General features: G+C 37.7%; 1 pseudogene across 1 annotated transcript; it reads right to left on the reverse strand.

Annotated features, from left to right (window-relative positions):
* Positions 1 to 4689: 4689 nt before the first annotated feature.
* LOC114281095 (serine carboxypeptidase-like 18) lies at positions 4690 to 15335 on the reverse strand (annotated as a pseudogene). Its single transcript, XR_014356333.1, has 8 exons — positions 15036 to 15335; positions 8350 to 8496; positions 7822 to 7924; positions 7662 to 7699; positions 6996 to 7096; positions 6389 to 6475; positions 6137 to 6292; positions 4690 to 5406 (listed from the first exon to the last, which is right to left on the reverse strand). The product of XR_014356333.1 is annotated as a serine carboxypeptidase-like 18 (transcript).
* Between the last annotated feature and the right edge of the window lie 287 nt (positions 15336 to 15622).

Genomic DNA, 15622 nt, shown 5'->3' on the forward strand with positions numbered 1-15622 from the left:
GTGGAATCTATTTAGTTCAAAATTTATAAATTAGATTACAATTTTGATTTGGACTTTATGTCTTTCATATGTAGGGTCGTTGTGTCCTAAAGGGGGAAGGTGAAATATATGATGGGATAACAATTCCATGGATTTATTTGTAAAAAGACACTTTTGCCTCTCAAATACTTGTATTTATTTATTTATTTTTGTTTGCAAATGATGGGATAAAAATTTAAATTTTTTCAAATGGTGGGATAGAGATTCATTTCCCCCCCCATTATCACATAGACAAATGTTAGTTTTATTATGTATTGCACTTAGTAAAATAAAATAAAAACTAAAGTCTTGATTAAAAAATAAAATAAATTTATTTAGATTTTATTGATGCTTTATTTATTTAATTTTTTAAAAGTTCTAGCCAAAAAAAATATCAAAGAAAGATTTATTATTGCTATTACTCAATAAACAATTGAAAATGGTAAAATAATCTTTTGAGTATTTATCATTCTTAATAATATTTTAACCAAACAATGGATTCACTAGAATAGTCATTTCCAGACAACTAATCTCATGAGAAAACAAACATGGGACACACATCATTTCTAACCAAATAAACCAGGGACTATGTATCCAAGATTAATAGTCCGATGGATTACAATTCTCTCTTATTCAGTCCGTCAAATAAGTCAAATTATTTTTAGCCTTTTTTGTCTTTAGTAGATATTTTCAATGCAATTTTTTAAATTTTTTTCAAAATTTTATCTTTAGAAAACTTTTTTAGTTTTTAGTTTTTTTTAACTTTTGAAATCCTTCTATACCAAACAGACCATAAAAGTATTTTTTTAAAAAATTATACAAATTAAGAAAAAAAAAAACTAAAAACTAAAAATAAAAAATTGACTTTTTTAGCTAAATCCCAGACTAAGAGAATCAGCATCAGAGTCGCTACAACAACTTTGACACTATTGTAGAGAATTAAACTGTAAATATATTGATAGATTAGAGTCGTTATGGGCTTCATTCATTTTGTCAAAGTTACAATACCTCCTCTAATGAAGCGAGCAACTGTTTATTGCTACAACACGCGATTTAGGTGTAACCGGACATCCGCCTGGCCGGTGAACCAACCAATCAACGGGTCAATGGCAAATTAATTTTTTTTTTTGCATTTTTTAGGAATTGTTTGACTGGTAAGTCATCAATTTAATAATAAAAAAAAAGAAAAACAAGTATAATAAGAAAATAATATTTTAATAAGATTTAGTTAGAATAGAAAGTTTGATACAGTGCAATGACTAGCTAAAAAAAAAAAAAAAGACTTTTTAAATTATAATTTAACTAAAAATTTGAAGAGGCTGATATAGATGTTCTGAGCCTTAATTTCTATTGGATCCCGCTCACCTTTCAGAAGTATCTCTCACCATCCTTGCCCCTTTCCACGTCTTCCCATCACAAGTACACTTTCTTTTCGTCTACCTTTCCATATCTTCAAATGCTCACTGTGTCTTTTTCTCTCTCCACCTTCTCCCTTTCTCACCAAATGGTCAATTTTGTAGCCAATTATTGTGGTTAGATCTACCCACGACCTTCAATTGTCTAGCAAGTTCATACAAAAACAAACAATCATTTCTTAGCATAAAACAAAGCAATTATGTAAAACCTCATTAATAACATCGTAGAGATTTATATTATTTCTCAGATTCTCATAAGTACAAGGCTAAAACACAATTAAATTTATGTAATAAAAAACCAAGCTCATTACATGAGGTGGAACTCATGGAACATATTAACTTGATCAGCCTAATATAAATATATATATATATATACACATATATTGACTAAATAGGATAGTAATGAATCCATTTGTCAAATATGTAATAGCATTCCCTGCGATTAGGGCTGCAAATGAATCGAGCTGTTCATGAACAAGCTCAGCTCGGCTCGGAGCCCGAGCTCGAATATTAGGCTCGTTTAGGTGCCGTTTGGTAACACTTACGTTTTCTGTTTTCTGTTTATATTTACAGAAATTTAAAAAACTCAAATAAAAACTTGTTTGGTAAAATTTTTGATTTATAAATCAGTGGTCTCAGTTTATAAATTTGGCCAATAAATGAAAACACAAAAAATGTGTTTCCATTTTAAGTTTTCAGTTTTTTTTTTTTTTTTTTTACCACCCAACACTAGCCACCACTCGCCACAATTTTCCACCATCGTCTTCCGCCACCACCACCCACCCCCCGCCACCACCACCCACCCCCTACCACCACCTGCCACCACCACTCACCACCCACCACCCACCACCACCCACCATCCACCCCTCGCCACCACCACCCACCTGTCATCCACCCGCTACCACCCACCACCTGCCACCCGCCACTACCATCCATCGCCTGCCACCACCACCCGCCACCTACTTGCCACCACCACTCGCCACCCACCTGCCACCCACCTGCCACCACCCACCACTACTACCACCACCACCCACTCGCTACCACCTACCACCCGCCACCGTCACCCACCCACCCATCCACCACCACCACCACTCGCCACCACCCGCCACCACCCACCACCACCCGCCACCTGCCACCACCACCCGCCGCCACCGCCACCACCACCCACTTACTACCACCCATCACTCGCCATCGTCACCCACCCACCCACCATCACCACCCACCACCCATCACCGTCCGCCACCCACCTGCCACCACCACCCACCACCCACCACGCGCAACAACCACCTACTCACTACCACCCATCACCGTCACCCACCCACTCACCCACTACCACCACCCGCCATCCGCCACCCACCTGCCACCCGCCACCACCACCACCACAACCACCACCACCACCACCCACTCGCTGCCACCCACCACCTGCCACCGTCACCCACCCACCCACCTACCACCACTACCACCACCCACCCACCACCACCAGCTACCCACCACCCACCGTTATCATTTTTCACCACCGTCTTCTGCCGCCACTTGCTATTTCTCACTCTTTTTATATTTTTAAATTTTTTTAAATATTTTGTCAATTACCAAACGCGTTTGCAGTTTATGTTTTTTTAAAAATAAACAAAAAATAAACAAAAACCAGTTTATAAAATTTTTGTAAATATAAACTGAAAACGTAAACGTTACCAAACACACCCTAATTTAGTAAACAAGCCGAGCTCGAGCTCGCATAAGCTCGGCTCGTTAAGCTCGGCTCGTTTTTCTTTATTTAAATTATATAATAAATATATTATTTATATATTAAAAAATATAAATATATATATATATATATATATAAATAATAATATAAATATATTTTTTATATATTAAATAATATAAATGATATTAAAAAAAATTATCGAGCCAAGCCAAGCTCGAGTTTCATTAAAATTAACGAGCCGAGCCGAGTCGAGCCGAGCTGAGCTCGAGCTTAGTTCCTTATCGAGTCGAGCTCGAGCTCAACAAACGAGCTCGATAAGTAAACGAGCCCAGCTCGAGCTCAGCAAAGCTCGGCTCGGCTCGGCTCGATTCGTTTGCAGCCCTGCCTGCGATAGTACTCTAGCGCTGTGTGACCTGAACCCTGTAAATAGCAAAAAAAATAAATTTTGCATATAATTTTTCTTTAATTTTTAATTTGTACATCACAGTGAAAAAAGTAATCGAGAGACTTTTTTTTTTCTTACTTTTACAGTTGCATATGTCAAACGATACCCATACTCAAAATTGTTTACTGTGTATCTGCATTCATCAAAAAGTTTATTTAAAAACCTTATAAGATCATAAGAAACTTGAAAGTAAAAAAAAAAAAAAAAAACTTACCCTGCAACTTGACCGTCGACAAACCATGGCCTCCAATCATTGACAACTGTCAAATTCAAAGACTTTTTCCATTTCACAGTACCCACAAATGGAACAACCATGTCACGGTCACCACTGTGGAGAAAAGAGAATAAATATTTTAGCGAGCAAAGATCGAATACTTTTGGCTCAAACATAACTAAATTCACTTAAGTTCATCACATTAATTATTGCCTAGCTAGCAAAGTATGAGGCAGCTTGCATTGTTTTAATTCAAGATGCACCCTAGTAGATCAGAAACAACCTTCAGTTTTGCCTGTCTGATTCATAAGAGTTGTTATGAGGCTGAAAAATTCAATTTGCTTTCTTCCTTGTATACATAAGAAGTTAGTAAGGTGAATATTGAATCATTCAAAGTAACGTTACTTGTACCGAATTGTTATACACAATGATTTTAATCTTTTCATTTCAAATCAAAACCCACTTTGGCTCATAAGGTCAAAAAGAGTAATTATATACAAATAAAAATTCTGTACATAAATTTTCATGCCAAAATGATCACCACTTCTGATACTTTCATTTAAAATCAAAACACAAACTATTGTGACTCATCATTCTGGAGGGGTTTTGTATAAAATTTCTCTTTGCATTCCATTTTCCATTAATATATATGCTTTTAGGTCCTGCCTAATCTAGCAAACAATACAGGTTTAGCATATTACATCCTTGGTTTTCATCATGAGTTCTATCATAAGTTGTATCTTTGATCATTTGATTGTCTCATACAAATCCAAAATACCAAAATATAGCCAAGATCATGGGAAGTTAAGAAAGCTTTTCTCTACCAGCACTTCTAAGTAGGGGTGTGCGCGGTGCGGGTCGGTGCGGTTTGATAGAAAAATAGAAACCGTATGACGGGTGGCGGATTGATAAAAGTGTCACTAGAATTTGCCATTTTTCTTATCGAAAACCGGCGGTTCGGTTGGCAAATAATGGCAGATTTGCCTTGGCGGTTCGGGTGGATTGGCGGTTTATAAAAAATATAATTCAAATTACAAAACTTAAATCAAAGAGTAAAAAAAAGACGAGAGATATCGTAATGTTAAGCATCTTGTGAAGCTTTCTTCTGATGCAGCAAGTGTAGCAACAACATGATAATATCAACGACTATACCATCAGTTCATTACAAGCATCTGTGGAAGCTACAATGATCAAATACAATACATAAAATTTCCCTCGAGTAGTAATGTAATACTATATTCTAAGGTATAGAACAACAAGCAAACTTAAGTAAAAAAGAATTTTTAGAATCCTATAAAACATGATTTAATAGCGGAGCGGGTCGGTGCGGTTTGGAAGAAAAATAGAAACCGGCGGATTGATAAAAGTGTCACTAGAATTTGCCATTTTTCTTACCAAAAACCGACGGTTCGATTGACAAATAATAACGAATTTGCCTTGGCGGTGCGGTTCGGTGCGGTTTTGGCGGTTTTAGCGGTTTCGGCGGTATTATGCACACCCCTACTTCTAAGCCTAATTCTTTGAGTTCTTCATGAACAGGAACAACAGTCAAGATGTCTTTTGTGTATGATAAGCCCTTGTTGCATCTCTCCCAATTCAATACAGATCCCTAATTGTGCACCATCATTGATACGCTATTTGTCATTCAATGGGATCATATAAAGTATATATAATTAAGGCTGTGATTGTTCAATATACCTTTCGAACATGTAAAGCTTCTTGAATAGTATCATCATTTGACCAGATGTAGGAGAGTGCATAATTAAAATTTTGTAAAAGAAGTAAAATAATTCAACTTTCCAGCTCTCTACATTTCTAGTGCAATGTGTATTCAAAGAGAGTGAATCATGTTTTGTGAACTATTTCCAAAAAAAAAAAAAAAAAGAAAGAAATTTTGTAAAGCTTGTTCAATATTTGACCAGATGTGTATTCAAAGAGAGTGAATCTTGTTCAATATACCTTTCGAACATGTAAAGCTTCTTGAACAGTATCATCATTTGACCAGATGTAGGAGAGTGCATAATTAAAATTTTGTAAAAGAAGTAAAATAATTCAACTTTCCAGCTCTCTACATTTCTAGTGCAATGTGTATTCAAAGAGAGTGAATCTTGTTTTGTGAACTATTTCCAAAAAAAAAAAAAGAAAGAAAAGTTAATAATAATATTCTGAAAATAACCCACTTTTTATGTAACACCAAAAAAGTTGTCTACTACTTTTAAAATTGTTTTCACACAAAATTGAAGACGGTGGGTATTTTTGAACTTTTTATTGCTTAGTTTCTGAAAATATGAAAAATGAGAACACAAAAAAAAAAGTTCAGAGAGAGAGAGAGAGATTACTCGGCGCCAAAGATCCGGGATCATTGGAGGTGAGAGAAGGAAATCTGAAGGACCTTCTTCAAGAGACCTTCGTGCTGCAGGTTCTTCTCCAGGGTCAGGACTTGCAAAAACACATTTCGGTTCCAAAATATCATTGCGAAACAGATCTTTAATGCACTGCAAAGTCAAGATTTCATTCAACCTTCAAGCCCAAAGAATTTGAAGAAGACTATGTTTGAACTAAAATTAAAAACAAGTAATGATCCATCTAACCGTTTTGATATTGCCAAGCGCAACCATACATGCTGTGTTTGCTGGGTCTACATTCATGTAATTCTCATTGCAACCCCTTTTGGCATTCTGGAAAGAGCATTAAACCATTACAATTAGAAAAATCCGTTTTTTGTGGGCTAAAATTGGACTTTCAATAATGATGTTTTAAAAAAAAAAATAAAAAATGATGAAGATGACAATAGTTTGTACTTTGTATGCAAAGTAACATTTAAAGAACTACATATGCTGAGCATTAAACCATTACAATTAGAAAAATCAGCTTTTTGTGGGCTAAAATTTGACTTTCAATGATGAAGATGATGAAGATGTTTTCAAAAAAAATGATGAAGATGACAATAGTTTGTACTTTGTATGCAAAGTAACATTTAAGGAACTACATATGCTTAGTCTGCACATAAATAAATGCCTCTAAATTGTCTGATATCTGAAGTTAGGTGATTTTTACATCAGATAACAAAATGAAGTGTAAGTATATTAGGTGATTTTTACAGTGGAATAGTTCAAATCACCTCATGGAAATCACATCAGGTATCAGAATGAAATGTAAATATATTCGGTGATTTTACAGCGGAAGTGTTCAAATCACCTCATAAACCTCATCCGATATAAGTGCCATCCTATGAGCGAAAACTACTTTCGAATTCTCATCAATAACCGAATCTTTTCGTAGGCTCCAAGTAAGTACCCCTGACACCATTTCAAACACAAAGAAGCCTTTTGGATCAGCCAAAACAACCAATTTTTATCTAAAGAAAAGACAGCACACCATTATCTATACCCCAAAACAAAAAAAAAAAAAGAAAAAATAGAAAATTGCATAAAAGGCACATCCCAACAAGATTGATATGTGCCCTACCAATCATAAGAACCTCAAAACCCACAAACACCCAACAATTAATCCTTACATAACATCATGAGTCCACTAAAACAAAAAGGATGACCCAACATGCCATCTACTTCACATAGGCTTTTTAACAAGCACATGATAGGCATTGATTGGTGGACTATTGATAGGCTTCCTTCAAATTCAAAGAAGCATTAATACTAAAAACCCATAATTTTTTCATCAATTTGGGTGGGACCCGCATACAACTGCATTCTTTTCTGTGATTTTTTTTTTCTTTTGATTTGTAACATTACTGTTCAAAGAAAATTGATTTATACCATTTAAAGGCTTAACGACCAATGAATTAAAAGAATTTTAAGAGACTAACTAGAAGTATCCAAGTTCCTTTTATATTGAAACATGTACCTTGAGGTTCATAAATGGCTTGACTCCATCTTTATTACCTGCAAACCCACAAAACAAAAAGTAAGCTTAAAGGGTTGGAATTTATGGAGGAGATGTGTATCAATGAAGAGACTATTGTGTGCAAATTAAAGATTTAGTTGTGAAGAGAGTAAGAAGTCACCATCTACAATCTTTTTAGTGACCAATGGGACAGTAATGCCTGAATAAGAATTACCACCAACAAATAGTTGAACTGCTAGATATTGAGGGTGTTCATCAAACCACTGCAATCATATTTCACAACAAAAATAAAAGCAAATTAGGAGCAAAATTCTGAAAAATAATTAAAATTAAAACCATGATACATATAGAAATCAGGTTTGCTCAAGACACAAAAAAAAATGTAATCCCTAAAATATTATCTTTAAATTTGAACTAATTGTTACCCTTAGCTTCCAATAAAGAGGTTGAAAGTGTATGTGCACGAGTAACAAATATAGAGTCCAATCGAGACAAAATCATATGGGATCCAATTTGTTAATAAAAAATTATGATTGAAATTAAGTAAGACATCTCGGCTCTTTCAAACTTAACCAGATAGTCTTCTTATCACTATCGAAATATAAAAAATTTGATTTAGTGATATTGTTATGTAATATCATATGATTTATCCGATGTGTCTATCATAACAATTTTTGTAGTTTCTAACCTTTTTAAGGAATTGGTAAGACTGTTCTGCTGATTTGGAGTCTGAAGTTGGCCAACCATCTGCAGTTCTTGAATAGGAGAACCCGGTCCCCACAAGTGCATCAAGAAATATAATACTAGCACTCTTGAAATTAAAATTTTCACCATTATTTTAATAATAATTTAAAATAAGAGAAAATAAAAATACACACCAAGATTAAGTATTATTATTATTTCACCTTTGTCCATGCGTATGGATAATATCTCAATTTTGGTAGACCCCCGGTGTAATTTTGAATTACGAACTCCAGTGGACCTATATGGAAACAAAAGAAGCCATGCAATAAAAATTAAATAAATAAACAAGAATAAGATTGTTGACTTATTATTATTGTTAAAGTCAATTATATTTTACTTTATTTCAACTATTGTCGAATAGGGTATTGTTGGCTACATATTTTGTGCAAGCCAGTGACAATTCGACGCGTGACAAAGTAAGGGTAACATGGGGAGACCAGTCAAGTCTTCGATCCTGATCATACACGTGGCAGTTAATATTGGTTGTTATAAGGTCTGAGTAGCAGCGGATCGACAAAGAGATGCAAGGTGACGTGGCTTCAACAGTTACTCACATTCAAATTCAAATATAGGAGGGAAGCCTAACTGCAAGGGAAGGCGTAGTGGAACTACTTATAAGGTAGCATGATCAGCGATCACGGAGGAGCAGTTCGACGGTTTGAAGTGCAGTTCGATGGTTATCTTTGAAGAGTATAAATAGCAGGAAGGCCTTCAGAGAAAGAGGCAAAAAATCTAAAGAAAACCAGTCTTACTTTACATATTCTAGTTTTATTCCCTGTTCTTTACATTTCTGTACTTTAAATCCCTGCACTGCACTTCATTTGTAGGAGTAGTTTTCGAGTATATTGCCGCTGTAAATCTCTACGAGGCTGAGATCATTGTAAGTTTTTCATACTAATGAAATGCTTCAATTTATTTAACTATTCTTATGCTTAAATTCTCTTAAATCAAGCTACCAGTAAGCCACCAGTAAAAGTCCTCTTCATTGAGGCTGAAAGAACCATAACACAGTCGTCTGAATAATTGGTTGGCAATTACAATTCTGTAAGGACTGATTGATCCTTGCTGGTACGCTCATAATTACAAAAATAACCTTCGAAAGTCAAAAAGCCAACATATATTTTTGGCACGCCCAGTGGGACCATTTAAAATGGCTAGACGTAGGAGACAAGGAGAAAATGAACGTTTGGAAGAAGGCGTGGAAGGAGAAGTGGAGATACCTAATCCAGAGGATAATGTGATAACACATCCTGTGGAGACTCCTATCTTATCGGAACCCATGGTCGAACAGACCAGTACTTCAGAGCAAATGCCATTTGTTCGTAATAGTGGACGGGACCAAGGAATTGGACCATCCAATGTCCCATCTATTCAGCCAGTTAATCCGTGGGGTGGTTTAGTAGATGCCATGGGACAGCAATTAATAAACACAATGGAAAGGTGGGCAGTATCCTTTTTGGATAGAATGAATAACCACCAACCAATAAATGTAAGACACATGGGGAAGTAAATGTCCCTCAGCAAAGATTGGCCAGAGATAAACAGCCTATGCAAGTTAATGGACATTCTAATGGTCAAACCAGTAATCAGATTCATGAAAGATTACCACCTCAGTCTTGGTACGAACCCATTTCGAGGCTTGTAGCAGGCCAGAATGCCTCAATGTTCAACAGTGAAGCCATGCAAATTGGTGGATCTGGCCCAGTATAAGAAAATGGCATAAGAATGGTTCCAAACCCCACATTCGAAGCCATACCTGGCACTAGGGGGTACAATAATCCCTTATTCGAATTTATACACGGGAGGCTAGAAGGTTTTCCTACAAATGGAAGGGATACAATACCTGTTCCAGGACTTTTCGTGGGTCCCTTCGCAGGACAGGCTCAAAGAGGTTACCTACACCCCCAACAGCAACCTGTACCACAGGGACAGCCAGTCCCAAATGTACCACCCTATGGACCAAGAGGACCACACGCACAAGTTTGTCCACCAAATCCTGTGTTTGTTCTCCCGGTAGTGGTTCAGCAGGCACAAAATATGGTCCATAGGGATCAAATTACCGATATAGTTAGGGAGTTGTGTGGACAATTGGCTCGGGGGGTCCAAACTCTTGTGTACAGAAAACCATACCCAGAATGGGTCGACAGGGTACATGAATATCCAAGAGGTTTCAGGATACCAGATTTTGTCCTTTTTCATGGGAACGAAAACCAATCAACAGTAGAGCATATTGCTAGGTTTGCTGCTCAATGTGGTGAATTTACCAATCATGACTATATGAAGTTGAGACTATTCCCAAATTCTCTAACTGGGGGAGCATTTGTATGGTACATTAACCTTCCACCTGGCTCCATCCAGACTTGGCAGCAAATAGAAGATGCATTTCATGCCCAATTCTTCCAATCAGAACCAGAAGTTTCCATGGCAGACTTGGTAAGATTGAGTCAAAGGCCTGAAGAGAAGGCTACTCAGTTTATTTCCATATTCAAGAGGGCTCGAAATAAATGTAGAGTAATCTTGCCAGAACCAGAATTTGTAAAATTGGCCCAAAATGGCTTAGAGTTCAGGATTCGAAAGAAGTTTGATTCAACAGAGTTCAGGGATTTAGTGGAACTGACTTACAAAGTATCTAGATATGAAGCATTACTAGAAGAAGAACAAGATCGAAATAATGCATCATATAGGACATACTACAAAGATCCTAATTATGAGATTGATGCAGCAGAGATTGTGGGAAAAGAACCTATGATCTGTGAAGCATTAATTCATAAAGATACGACAATTGACCAGCAGTTTAAAAAGAAAGATCTCCACAGGAAGTATTCTTTCGATTTAACTAAGGCAGATGATATTTTTGATCATTTGCTTGCGGCCAACTTCCTTAAGTTACCAAAAGGGGTTAAAATTCCATCTCTTGATGAACTTAAAGGAAAAGTATATTGTAAATGGCATAATTCTTGGTCTTACTCGACTAAAAACTGTGTTGTTTTTCGAAACAGGATCCAAGAACAAATTCGAAAAGGGAGTTTGAAATTTCCAGCCAAAGCTGAAAAAGCCATAGGGATCGATAGCAATCCATTTCCAGAAATTGGAGAGGTGGCAGCCAATGTCATTATGTCAGACTTTCAGAACCTGTCTTTGAAAGAATTGGAAGAAGTCAATGTACAGATGCATGTGGCCAACCAGACAACAATCAAAAAAGACACTAGAAATCTACCAGCTATTGGATGAGATTTCTCACGTCAGAGGGAAGACTCTGATGAAGAAGCACTGGATGATGACTCCTTAGAGGCAGCCGTAATGCAAAGGATGTGTCCCAGGTGCAGACTGAGTTATAAGTGGTTGAAAGGCCTTCTAGTTGATGGGAAGTAATATTACAGGGATGTGCAGAGGCGTTCCAAACCAACCAATGCTTATAATAAAAGGCCGTATCCGGCTAATGTTAGGCGGCAACCATTGGTAGTTGAGCCTGCAGTTGATAGAATGCATGCTAAAGGCAAGGGGCCCTTATATGAGACCAGGTCACCTAACTATTATAGAATGGAGAGTAGTCATTCTGAAAGAAGATTGGAGAAGAGTTCAGATTTTAGGATCAAAGCCAGAAATTGGCCCCCTGGACTAGCTTCACGAAGGACAGAAAATGATCACCATCATCGAAAGCCTGAATCAGGTTCAAAGCTTGGAGATAGGGCCAAACAATTGTCTTCACAGCCAGCCTCGAAGGTGACCTCAAAGGAAGAAAAGGGCAGTTCAACGTCTGGTAAGTTCGTGGGTACCTGGGGTCCCAGATTGGTTTGTGATGCAAAACAAACCCAGGGAAATGCCTACCCAAAGGAATGTTGGAAATCAAGGTAGGATGGTTAAGCCTCCTTTGGTAGCCCCCAACAACTGGGTATTGCTGAAACACCCAAGAACGAAGGAACCAGATATGGTTCCCGTTATTTCCAGATCATAAAGGAGGAAAATTCAGCGTAGGTACACCCAATACCAGCAAGACCCGAAAGAAAGTGGAGAGAGTTCTTCATTGATCCAAACTGGAGAAAAGAAGAATCGAAAGTCAGACCATACTCCAAAGCCAGTTCTACAAAACGAGGTGGGTTGCAGCAGAGAACAGTTGGCCAAGGTTCATTTTGAACTAAAAGTCAGAGAGAAGGATAGCCTAGCAGGGTTGGAGAAAGCTTTGATGGAGAGTGGTAGTGAGACAGAAGAAGAAATTGGCATGATCCAAAAGAAAGAAATGGTGGAAGAAGAAATGTTCGAAGCTTTCATGGCCAAGCAAACATTTTTGGTTGGAAAACCAGCTGAGGAAAATCATTCGAAGGAACCTGTTAACAATGAAATACCAGAATGCAGCATGCAGGATGTTTCTGAGGTAATTGACCAAGGTGGCCAAGAGGGGAAACAGGTACAGCCAGCCATCCAGTTTGGCTCGTTTTCCCCAGTATCAGTAAACATGGTACACATACTACCGCAAGAATTCCAAGCTAGAGATGAGAATCAAGAGGGGCAAGAAGTTGATCCAATTCCAATCTCTAGTGAAGATTCACAAGCGAGTATGATACAAGATAATTTCGGAATGGTTACCCCAATGGAAGCTGAGTACGAGAGTGAAGAAGTGATAAGTATTAACCTCTCATATCCATTTGAGTATCCCTTGAATTCTATGACACAGCACGTTAAGCCTTTGTACATTAAGGCCTTCTTCGATGGGATACAGTTAAACCGAGTCTTAGTGGATAATGGGGCAGTGGTGAACATACTACCGAAATCCTCCTTGAAAAAATTAGGGAAAAAGAATCCCAGGTTGATCCCAACCAGTACAACCACTGCTGGTTTTGCTAGAGACAAACAGATGGCCCAGGGAATTCTACCCATTAACCTGAGTGTGGGAACCAAGGACTGCATGACGGCGTTTTTCGTCATCGACAGTAATGCGAAGTACAATGCTTTACTTGGTAGAGATTGGATCCACACTAATAAATGTGTGCCTTCCTCTTTGCATCAGAAAATGATAATAGCTCTAGGCAATGGGGAGACGGAGAAAATTAATGCAGATCCTCAACCTTTCATAGCCTGTGTAGATTTCGCAGAAGCCAAGTTGTACATTGATGGCGTGGTTTTAAATTAAAAAAAAAAAAAAAACGGCTTCGAAACAGAGAAGCCGGCTTCGAAGCAGGTTTTCATACCCAAAATATAAGAATACTCGAGTGTTTATTTCACTTCAAAGAGTTTAAAGACCTGTTTTTAGGTTTTTAACAAAGGTAATGTCCTTTGAGGCAAAACTTGAGATTCTTTAAGAATGGGATTTGGTGTTTGAAACATCAAAAGCAATAATGACAATGACTAGATGTTGACTATGGTCAAAACAGACTTTAAGTATAAGATTGCTAGATTCGAAGCACTATTTCTAATTGAAAATCAGCCAAAACTGTCAACTTTATTCCACAAATTGGAAAGGTTCATAATTGGCTCTTTTAGTGTTTCATTTAAAACAATTAAGTCCAGATGCAAATGATGAAATTGTTCAAAATTCGAAGCTCTGAATTGACTTTTAAAACACAAGTGAAAGCAGGGTCAGACAATGCCAAATGAAGAAGAATTTTGTTCATATTAAAACCAAAGCGATTACATCAGATGACCCTATCTCGGTATGAACTCGAGCTCATAAAAATAAGGAATGGAATAAATAACAAGATCATGAAATTTAGTCCAACAATGATCAATAAACTTTTGTTCTTTCCTTATTCTATCTTCCAAGTCTTCTAGCATTGGCTGCATAAGTTGATGTGCTCTCACTTCGTAGTAGAGCTCTTCAGCCTTTATTTCGAAAGCCACCTCTCTTAATCCTTGTTCCAATTCGTCAATGTCTAAGTCATCCTAATATGCAGAATCTTTATTCTTGAAATCACCGAATTCTTCAATGAAGTTCTCTGCTTCGTACTGAGCATGAATTCGAAGAGACGAAAGTTGGTCTAAAGATTGTGTAGTAGCCACGGAATTTCGATGCCAGTGAAGGAGCAATGGAAGTTGGTCCAAAAACATATGAAGTTCTGCCTGAGCAAGGGGATTAAGGACATAGCCCCTAGTCAGAATATCACAAGCCCATCGAAGGTTCTTGAGAGGGACTTTGTCCTCAAGAACATTAAAAGGCAAGTGAGAGAAAGCTGCAAGCAGAAGTTGAGCTTGTTTCCGCTCAGCTGGAGTAGGAGAAGGTAGAGGTTTATAAGGTGGGAATACGTTTTCCATGGATAGGGCAAGCTTCAGTCTCTCTGTCCAGCAAAGAGTTGGTGGGGAAGAAGGTATGAATACTTCAATTTCGGGAGACGAAGAAGAAGGTGCAGGCGCTTCTATTTTCGGAGATGACACGGGAGCAGAAGGAACAAAGGCATTAATATAATCAAGCCAGTCAGAAGAACAAATCTTTGCCCTCTGAGCTAAGAATGATGGGTTGTACCCTTGTGCTTCTTTTGGGCGGCGGGCAGCGTGCACTATCTTTGTAGGCATGGAGGATGTATACCATGCTACAAGAAGATTCTCCTCCAGACTACGTCGATGGTCAATGGGCACATAGGGATAGACCACTGAACTTCGAGCATAGGAAGGAAACTCTAAAGGGTCAGTGAACTCAACAAAATGATGGTTGATTCGCTCCTTCAAATCATAGGTCTCAGGTGTCGACCAGCTTATCCAGTCAGAACCCCCGGAAGAGGAAGAAGTTGTAGCTTTATCCCATACAGAGATTTGTGAAGAAGAGTTTCTCAAGTCCATATTTGCAACTTTCCGAATCAAAGGTTTAAGAGCAGTTTGTTCGAACTGTAAGGGTGAGTTAGAGGAAGAACTTCTTATGTCTATATCTGCAACTTTCTGAATCGAAGGATTAAGAGCAATATGTTCGTAATCTAGAGGTTGGTTATTTGCAAAGGCATCCATGACCTAAATATAGAAAGATGGGTAAAGGTGGCTAATAAATGCATGGACGTTCTTTCGATAAGGAACAACATCGACATATGACTCTTTGTGTGCTCGATCGCTGGAGGAAAAAATTAATTCGGCCATGAAATGTATCAGTCTGTTCGAATGCTAAGACAGTGGAAGTGCTTAAAGGATTAAACGAGAGTATTAATACAGATGGTGAGTGACAGTTGCATTTCTGGGAAGATGCAAAACCCATGCACGTTTTAAGACGTGGGAAAAGGACCCTGATCCACTAATATCAC

Source organism: Camellia sinensis, chromosome 2 (genome assembly GCF_055761805.1).
Source record: "Camellia sinensis isolate YWXY chromosome 2, ASM5576180v1, whole genome shotgun sequence".
Classification (NCBI taxonomy): Eukaryota; Viridiplantae; Streptophyta; class Magnoliopsida; order Ericales; family Theaceae; genus Camellia; species Camellia sinensis.